Source organism: Lemur catta, chromosome 6 (genome assembly GCF_020740605.2).
Source record: "Lemur catta isolate mLemCat1 chromosome 6, mLemCat1.pri, whole genome shotgun sequence".
NCBI classification, from domain to species: Eukaryota; Metazoa; Chordata; class Mammalia; order Primates; family Lemuridae; genus Lemur; species Lemur catta.
In genome coordinates this window covers 30083064-30093187 of record NC_059133.1, presented here as the reverse complement: position 1 = coordinate 30093187, position 10124 = coordinate 30083064, and positions in this window count along the sequence as shown.

Sequence of the window (10124 nt, the reverse complement as noted above, 5' to 3'; positions counted from 1 at the left end):
ACATCAGTGATCTAGCTCAAAGCTGGGCTTCCCCAAGTTCTTTAATCTTAACCTCCAAATTATTCCTTACTTTCAGTAGATGACTTTGACTTTTTAACAAACAAATATTTCATTAAGTGGCTCCACAAACACCATAAACTTACTTCACATATACCAACCATTTTCTTTTTCCATCCAATCACAATGGGCAAAATGTCACTAATTCTCTCAAAAAAAATTATTCCATATATGGTTTGGGCGGTCTTGGATATCTACCATTATTAACTAGCCCTCCTTTCCTCTGTATCTTTAGTTTATTCCTTTACTCTGGACTTTTCCTAATATTTAATATATTCAATTTTCTTGAAAATCGACATTAAAAAACTTTTCTTACTCCACACAATAGCCCACTCTAGCTAACATTCTTCCTCATTTTAAAATGCACAGTCAAAACCTGCAAAATAAATCATCTGCTAAAGTAATCAACATTTTTCAATACTTATCCTGTATCCTTAGATTTTCGACATAGCTCCAGAACTTTCCCTCACTCCTAGTATTAGTCTCAGTCTACTTTTTCAGACTCTCCTTCCTCTCCATTTCCATTCAACATTCCTTAAGCCTCCATTGCTAGCTCTCTCTTGTTCACACCCTTACCATCCTGAGCTTCAAACAGTGATTCCCATCTTGCGGTAGGCAGATGCACTACACAAATTCCTTTTTACAATTATACTTGTGGCTCACCTGTGGAGAGTGAACTCATGAGATAGCCTCCACCTCCAGCACTCAGCACCTTCAAGTTCTGCATCAGCTGCAGAGAAACACACCATCTGAGGCCAGGCCATAGGCAATCCTTGCTATGGAGCTCCCTACAAAGTAGGCTGAGTTTTCCGCAGGCTGGTGTCACAGTTCAGCTGTTTCTTCTGTCCAGTTCTACTTCTTTCATATATACAAATAATCCCAACATGTAATGGAAGAGAAAAAAAAATCATTTAAAATAGTAAGAAAAATATACAATGCCAGGGAATTAATTTTAAAAATGTGCAACATTTTAATTAAAAACAAGCAAACATAAAAAAAAAAACAGAGAAAAGCTTACAAGTATATTTGAACAAATGGAAAGTCATCCATCTTTTAGTCATGGATAAGCTTATACAACATCTTTTTAATTTTTTTTTTATTTCAGCCTATTATGAGGGTACAAATGTTTAGGTTACATATATTTCCTTTGCCCCACCTGGGTCAGAGTTTCAAGCATGTCCATCCCCCAGGCACTGTGCACCACACCCATTAGGTGTGTATATACCCATCCTCTCTTCCCCCTCCCATCTGCCCGACTCCCAATGAATGTTATTACTAAATGTGCACTTAAGTGTTGATCAGTTAAAGCCAATTTCATGGTGGGTACATGTGCTGCTTGGTTTTCCATTCTTGTGATACTTCACTTAGTAGAATGGGTTCCAGCTCTATCCAGGATAATACAAGAGGTGCTACGTCACCATTGTTTCTTGTGGCTAAGTAGAACTCCATGGTATACATATATCACATTTTGTTAATCCAAGATTCCACATCTTTGCAATTGTGAATTGTGCTGCTATAAACATTCGAGTGTAGGTGTCTTTTTTATAGAATGTCTTTTGTTCCTTTGGGTAGATGCCCCATAATGGGATTTTATTTTCTTTGCTGCTATTATGAAGGCACACACACCTTAGTAGGCTCGTTCACAAATATCCCATCTGTGCCCCCGGGCAATGTGACGGAGACCTGGGTGTATGGGATCTGCTCTGCAGGCCTGTCCCCTAGGCCCTGGAGATCAATCCCTGACTCTGCCAGGAAGAAGAGTGCTGGTCTCTAGTCACCCATGGGGTGCCCAAACTGGATCAATGTTTCTCAGCCTCATGATTTGTCCCACTCTCCTGGAGTCATCAGGCAAGCAGGACCTGGAAGTGCTGGCAGGTAGGGATTTCACTGTCTGAGTACTCCTCAGTCCACTGCAGGGCCCCAAAATGGACAGTCAGTTCCATGCAGATGCCTCCAGGTGGTGGCTATTAGGCAAGTAGCCTTTGCCAGACACATAGGGAGATAAAGGAATGGAATGCAAGTAGATTCCTTTATCTCCCTAGGTGTCTGGCAAAGGCTACTTGTCTAATATTCCAGACTCTTAACATATATACCCACTGCTCAGCCGGGCTTGGTGGCCCACACCTATAATCCTAGCACTCTGGGAGGCTGAGGCAGGAGGATAATTTGAGCTCAGGAGTTTGAGACCAGCCTGAGCAAGAGCGAGACCCCGTCTCTACTAAAAATAGAAGGAAATTATCTGGCCAACTAAAATATATATATATATAGAAAAAATGAGCCGGACATGGTGGCACATGCCTGTAGTCCCAGCTACTCTGGAGGCTGAGGCAGTAGGATCGCTTAAGCCCAGGAGTTTGAGGTTGCTGTGAGCTAGGCTGACGCCACGGCACTCACTCTAGCCAGGCAACAGAGCGAGACTCTGTCTCAAAAAAAAAAAAAAAAAGAAATTAGCTGGACAATTAAAACTATATAAATGTGTATAAAAATTTGCCAGGCATGGTGGCACATGCCTGTAGTCCCAGCTGCTCGGGAGGCTGAGGCAGTAGGATCGCTTGAGCCCAGGAGTTTGAGGTTGCTGTGAGCTAGGCTGATGCCGCTGCACTCTAGCCCGGGCAACAGAGCGAGACTCTGACTAAAAAAAAAAAAAAAACCTACTGCTCTCCGTTTCCTGTGGTGGATGCTTTTTCGCTTCCACCTATCTTCACCCAGATGCTCACAATAAACAGCATTTTGCTACACATGAGGCTTTGTGTGTCTTTCTCTTGGCTCTGGAACTAACAGTGGCTACATTGGCTCTCTCAGCGGCTGCGGGTAGGGAAGGGGAAGGGGAGAATGAAACAATATGGCGCCTGTCCGTGGGCTCGGGTCTGTGGGCCGGGAGGGTGCCCTGCGGAGCTGGGAGCCTGGTGCCCTGTCAGCAAGAGGCTCACCATTCACTGGTGGCAGCCGTCTGTGGGCTGGTGTTGGCAGGTCTCTCCAACCGCTCAGGAGCCCTCCAGCAGTCCGAGTTGCAAAGGAGGGGAAATGTAACCGCTCCACCTACCCTTGTCGCTGGTCTCCAAGCCTCTGGAAGGCCTTTCTCCTTACAGTTCTCCTCCACAACTTCTTCCCGTGGAGTCCCCTATAATTTCAGGCACCCTTCCTTCTGACCCTCACCCATCTATGTTTGTCTGCCTGTTTATTTTTTTTTCATTTTCTTCTTAAATCTATCTTTCTTGAAGAGACACTCTGCCTGGCATTTTTTTCTCATCCGCCATCTTGCCCCTTGTGTTTTACCCATGGGTCTGTGGAACATCTTAAAGATGTAAAGATCTCTGGCTAATTTGCTTCTCACACTCTCACACACACACACACACACACACACACACACACACACACTCTGTCATGCACATGTGTTTGTTTATATATGTATATATGCACATGCATGTGTGTATATATCAATCCTGATACACTTGAATAAAATTTAAGGAAATATGAGAAAAACCTATAAAACCAACATAATCTCAATGCAAAAATCTCTTGCCTTACTGATGTAATTCTATACTTAATGTAACCCCAATACAACTGTTAACAAGCTATTCTTTTGTTTTTTTTCTGAAAAAAATATTAATAATGGCATTTCTATGGAAAGATAATACTCAAAAAGACCTTAACAATAAATCTCCAAAAGAAGCAGCATGATAGGGGATATTTAGAGAGCCTAGACATTAAAACATGCTATTAGGCCAGGCACAGTGGCTCACGCCTGTAATCCTAGCACTCTGGGAGGCCAAGGCGGGCGGATCACTCGAGGTCAGGAGTTCGAGACCAACTTGAGCAAGAGCGAGACCCCTGTGTCTACTAAAAATAGAAAGAAATGATCTGGACAGCTAAAAATATACATAGAAAAAAAGTTAGCCGGACATGGTGGCACATGCCTGTAGTCCCTACTTGGGAGGCTGAGGCAGTAGGATCGCTTGAGCCCAGGAGTCTGAGGTTGCTGTGAGCTAGGCTGACGCCATGGCACTCACTCTAGCCCGGGCAACACAGCGAGACTCTGTCTCAAAAAAATAAATAAATAAATAGATAAAAATAAAGAGGAAAAAAAAAACATGCTATTAATGTCTAATTAGAAATGTCTAATATAGAAATAGCTCTATTTTGGCTTATGTCTTGGCCTTGTATCTTTGTTGAACACAATTAAACACATTAGCTTTTGCCGATTCTTTGAGATTTTGTATAAGGAAAAATAAATCTCTTCTGAATAGATTTATTTTTGGCCTTATTGCACTGGTTTGAACTTCCTCAGTGATGCTGAATAGCAGTGGTGAGTGGACATTTTTGGCTCCTTTCTGAACTTAACAGAGAAAGAGTTCTTTATTAAGAGTTCTTTATTAAGGTAAGATCATTCTTTTCTATTTATTATTTGCTGAGAATATTTATTATATCATGAATGGATGTCAAATTTCATCAAATGCTCTTTCTGTATCAATTGAGCTGATCATAGATTATTTCTTCTTTAGTCTGTTAATATGGTTATTTACATTTTTTAAATTGTTAAAACAGTGTGCATTCTTGGGATAGACCCTACTTGATAATAATATATTATCTCTTGTATATATTGCTGAATTTGATATGGAAATATTTTGTTGAGGATTTTTGCAAATATTTTCACGAGGCATATTGGTGTCTAGTTTCCTTTTCTTTTAATGGCTTTGTCTGGTTTTGGTATGAAATAAATACTGTCTTTGTAGAATGCGTTGGAGATTGTTTACTCCCCTTCTATTACTAAAAGATATTGTTGGCCTAGTGTGGTGGCTCACGCATGTAATCCTAGCACTCTGGGAGGCCGAGGCAGGAAAATCACTTGAGATCAGGAGTTCGAGAACAGCCTGAGCAAGAGTGAGACCCCATCTCTACTAAAAATAAATTAACCAGGCATGGTTTGTGCCTGTGGTCCCACCTACTCAGGAGGCTGAGGCAGGAGGATCACTTGAACCCAGGAGTTTGAGGTTGCAATCAGCTATGATGACGCCACTCACTCTAGAAAGGGCAACAGAGTGATACTCTGTCTAAAATATATATATATATATATATACACACACACACACATATATATATGTATGTATATACAGTTTACTATTGGTATAATTCCTTCCCTACCATCAGCTGCAGTGGGTTTCCACCAGTCCCTTCGGCAGCAGTTTTTATTTTGCTTTCTCTCTGCAGATTAAATCTTTTATCCTGAATGGGAGATACCAGAGGTGGAGTCTGGGCGCAGTTTCAGGAATGAATGCTGTTCCACTTTCCCAGGAAGCACCAGAAGGTAGAGAGCTTTCTTAGCTTTTTCCTGACCTTTCTGTGATCTCCTGGTCAGGTTCAAGGAGGGAAAGTCTGCAAAATGTTGTGAACACTTCTTGTCTGCAGTCCCTATGGGCTTCCCATACTTAGATAGCCCACAGTTGGTCTTTAGCTGGTTGTTTCAAAATTTTACCTGTATTTCTTATCCACTCCAGTTAAGCAAATAAGAGGGTTCTGTTTCTTGTTGCAGGTGGCTCACTTTCCCAATTCAGGTTGCTTAATTACACTGCAACACCTCAGTTCTGTGGTAGGTTCAAGAAAAGTAATTAATGTGCAGTTTGTCCAGGTTTATCAATGTTGTACGGATGAGACTGATCCTCTTGTTAGCTCTCTAAATCTCAGAGCTGAAACCAGACTCTTTTTAAAGAGAAGAATTGTGATCTTTAAATGTCTTGACAATTTATTTAAGGAAATATGTTAAGAATCCATCAAAATTATCAACACAGTTTCCATACAAAAATCTTTTGCTTTTTCTGATTGATCCTTTATAAAATCACAAAAATAAACTCACTGCCAATGTTGAAATAAACTTTTTTTAATCTGTTAAATTTCAAGTTAACTAAGAGTAAAAATTTAAGAAACGTTTTTAAAATTAGTTTAATTATATTTAATACTTACATTCTAATACAATAAACATATATAGAATACAACTCAAATTCAAAACCCTGAATATTAACAACTAATTATGGATATTAGAATTGTTTTGGTTCTTTAGAAAAAAAAATTCTCCATTAAACATATAAGCCTTTTGTGAAACTTTTATACACTCACTTTCTTAAATGTTCTTAAGAGGTCATTAATTTAAGAATTGAAAATAGCCTATTATATGTCTAAAATATTTTCATTCACATGTATTCATCTAGTGGGCACAATACTTTGAGACATTAATCAATTATTTCTATCTATATCATACATGTTACATTATAGTATATTATATTAGCATTATCCTTTCCACAGTTCAAGAAATTTAGGTGACCAGATAAAAACCAAACAACTTGTGACTCTTACTGGATGTTGCTTCTAAAAGCCAAAACTTATGTCTAGGAGAAGGAAAATAAGTAAGAAAGACTACCTATAGCCATATCTATATGTAAACCTCTTGTTTGTCTGCTTGTCTGTATTTCATTCGATCACCAGGAACAGGCATAGCAAGTATAGGTTCAACTAGATTGGCAAATTTCCCATTCTGGGTTTGGGGAAGACAAGAAAGCTCTGAAACAAACAGGCATGTGGGGTGGAAAGAAGGGGAGAAAGAGAGAGAGAGACTGAACCATGCTTCCTGGTAAGTGCTGAGTGAATGCATCAAGACTACAGTCATCTGGATGTGATGGATTCTCACAATGCCAGCGTGTCAAAAGAGTTCAAACAGAAATGTCACATGTTATATAACCAGACAGAACCCCAGGTTAAGTCCTATGACATTTTGCCTGTTCCCACTTGAAACAGAGGCCGCAGACAGGTGCTGGATCTAAGAGTTCATGTTGACTGTGATGATGGTTTTAAATGATATTCTGTGTAGACAAATGACCTCTACCAGCATCTCAGCTCTTTGAAGTATCTCTCTAAACTTTGAATAACCTAATAGAGAAAACCTGAAACCTTGAGGTTATGCAGCAGACAAGATGTTCAAAACAGATATTAATAAGCATTTTATAAAATTCATTTTTTCATGGAGATTCACTTGACTCATATGAAGTGGCTTATTCTGGACTACTAAAATCCCGGTGCTTTCATTGACTCTAGCCTATGAACAAGGTAGAAGATCCGTACAAATGACTAAGGTTATATTTGCTCACCAGCAAAGAAATGGGATCTCAAAATTCAAATTAATTTGAGTTTCAGAAAATTAAGTTATATTTCATACTCTTCTGTTTCAAAGCTATTACCTATTAAAATAAAATATTATTATTTTGGTTCATATTTTCCAGTTAACATACTCATTTCTTTTTTTTTCTGTAGATTTTCTTTTTTTCCAATTTTGCTCCATAATGTTACTTTTAAGAGAGCCAGAAGAGAATGAAATAAAAATTAGATATTCATCATCTTCCCAATGGTATTACCAAATATCTCATTATTCCTATTACTCTAATGAAAAATTTAAACGTTTTTCTAAACTACTTTCAGTGACAGAAATATTTTTATCTGTCATTACTTCTCCTAATATAGATTGATAGTAATATATTTATTAATTTTCACATTTTTTTAAATAAGCATTTTATTTTTATACTTTGCAATGCATGCACCTTAACTGGCAGTTTGAAAATATTAAAGTCAATAATTTGTAGCAGATTTGCACTTTCTAGGGCCAATTGCATTTCAGAAAAATATATATTAGGCAATCAAATAATTTGAGCATAGCATTTTAAAATAATTTTTAAAATTCTTATTTCCAACAAAATAGAATATAGACATATATTAGTTGAAGAGGTAGCTACATTAATATGAAATAATTTACTTTTTATATATTAAAAAGTCTTGAAGCACATAAGAGAAATTGTTAATAATTGTTTACTATGGTATTAGGAACACAAGGCTTTTGTCATATTTTTGAAATATTTTGTATTTTAAAAACTTTCTCAAAACTGTTGAGAGCACAATAAAATAATGAGGATATATATAGAACTTTGGAGGCTACATGCCATGTATTTTCCAAAGGACTCCTGATTTCAACTATTTGTTCCATTGTCTGATCATGCAATCAACTGTTTTTCTCCAGTTTTTATAGCAGCTTTAAAAAGATATAATTTATATACCACAATAGTCATCCTTTTAAAGTATATAATCCAATGGTTTTAAAAAATATATTCAGAGTCATGCAGCCATCACCTCCATTGAATTTTGGAACTCAAATATAGCTCACCATCTGTTTTTATAAAGTATTCTTGGAAGACATACCTTCTCATTCATCTATGTATTTTCTGCCATTGCTGTCATACTACAATGGTAGAGTTGAAGAATTGCCACAGAAACTATAAGACCCACAAAGCCTAAAATATTTACCATCTGGCCTACATGTGTCCATATGTTGGCCATGATTTGTGAATCAAAAATTAAAGGAAAGGGATATATTTCTCCCACCCTCTTAATTTCCTTAATTTATTTTGTCTTAATTCACAATGCCTTATATGTGACTGATTTTCTAATTTTCAGTAAATGAATTTACACTATCTTTTTAGAACTACCCTTTCCACCTATTTTGTATTCACTGTCACATCATAAATAAGTACTTTTACTCATCTACTAAACTTTGTCTAATTTGTTTATGCTTCTAACCCTACAGAAAATTGGCATTGGTTTTCTGTTTTATTAAGGATATTGGTTGTGATCATTAATCATTAACAAACCAATTAATCTTTATTCTATTCAAAATCTTAATGATTAAAACTACCCACATTTAATGAGCGGTTACTATGAGCCAGCCATTAAAATCTCATATTTATTATTTTAAGTGATTATTTAAATAACTCTTTAATATAGACATAGTATATTCATTTTCATGATAGTAGAAAAGTTAACAATTAGTGTTGGTACCAGGATTTCTATTTAGGCATGGTGACTCCAGAAGTTCCCCTACTTGTTCTTAATGATTCTATTTCTTTCTCTTTTCTATTATTTTTGTCTGAAGAAAGGAGGAAGCATCTTTTCTTCTTTGTTATATAGATTCTTTCATCTATATTCTTGATCCATGGCCTGTTCTGGAACTATCTGTTATTTGATCTGAGTAACCTACACCTTGTAGCATACTTTCATTACCTTCAGCATCATTGGGCTTAAATTAAAAGTGTCAGCAGGCCTACTCCCTTTGCAGGCTGTAGAGAAGAATCAATTCCTTGCTTTTTCCATATTCTGGCAGATTTTGGCCTTCCTTGTATTGTGGTCACATCACTCCAATCTTCAAAACCAGCATTTTAAAATTCTCTCCCACCTTAACATTTCTTTCTCCTCTGTGTATGTCAAATCTCCCTGTGACTTTGTTTTATAAGGATACATGTGATTGCATCTAGGGCCCACTTGGATAATCTAAAATAATCTGTCCATCTCAAGATTCTTAACCTAGTCACATGTACAAAGACTTTTTTTCCACATAAGGTAACTCATAGCTCCCCCCACATCAGAACATGATATCCCCCCACTTTTCAGTCTACCACACATGACATTTCTAATGATTCTACCATTGATATATTTTAGTGTGATGTATAATGGGAAAAAATCAAGAAATATAAACTATTTCTTTATAATTTTGTGCTGCGCATAATGTTTCATTTATTAACGATTTTCATAGCACCAAGCTTTTCTTCATGGAGTTTTATGTTGAGAAATGTTTGAAGCTAAATATAACCTAGGGAGTACTATAACTCAACTTAAGTCTATGATAAATGCTTGTTGCATTTTCGTCCCTTTGAGTGAAGAATATGGGATAATGTCATTTGTGTAAATAAGAGGACCTCGACAGTTATTGGAATGGACTCAAAAGTTCCTCATGGCTACGTATAATGCACAATTTGTTGCTCAATCATGGGTCCCCTTCTCTTTTTTTCATTGTTTTCATTTCTTTTCTTCCCTGACAGTAATTTGTGGATCAGATACAGAGATATTGGGCTAAGAATGACTAGATCAGTACATCCTAGACAGTTATAGCAGAAGATTATATTAATATGTTCTAATATAAACTTTAACATTTTTTGTCTTTATTTTCTTGCTGCTATGAAATGATTCAAATTCATATA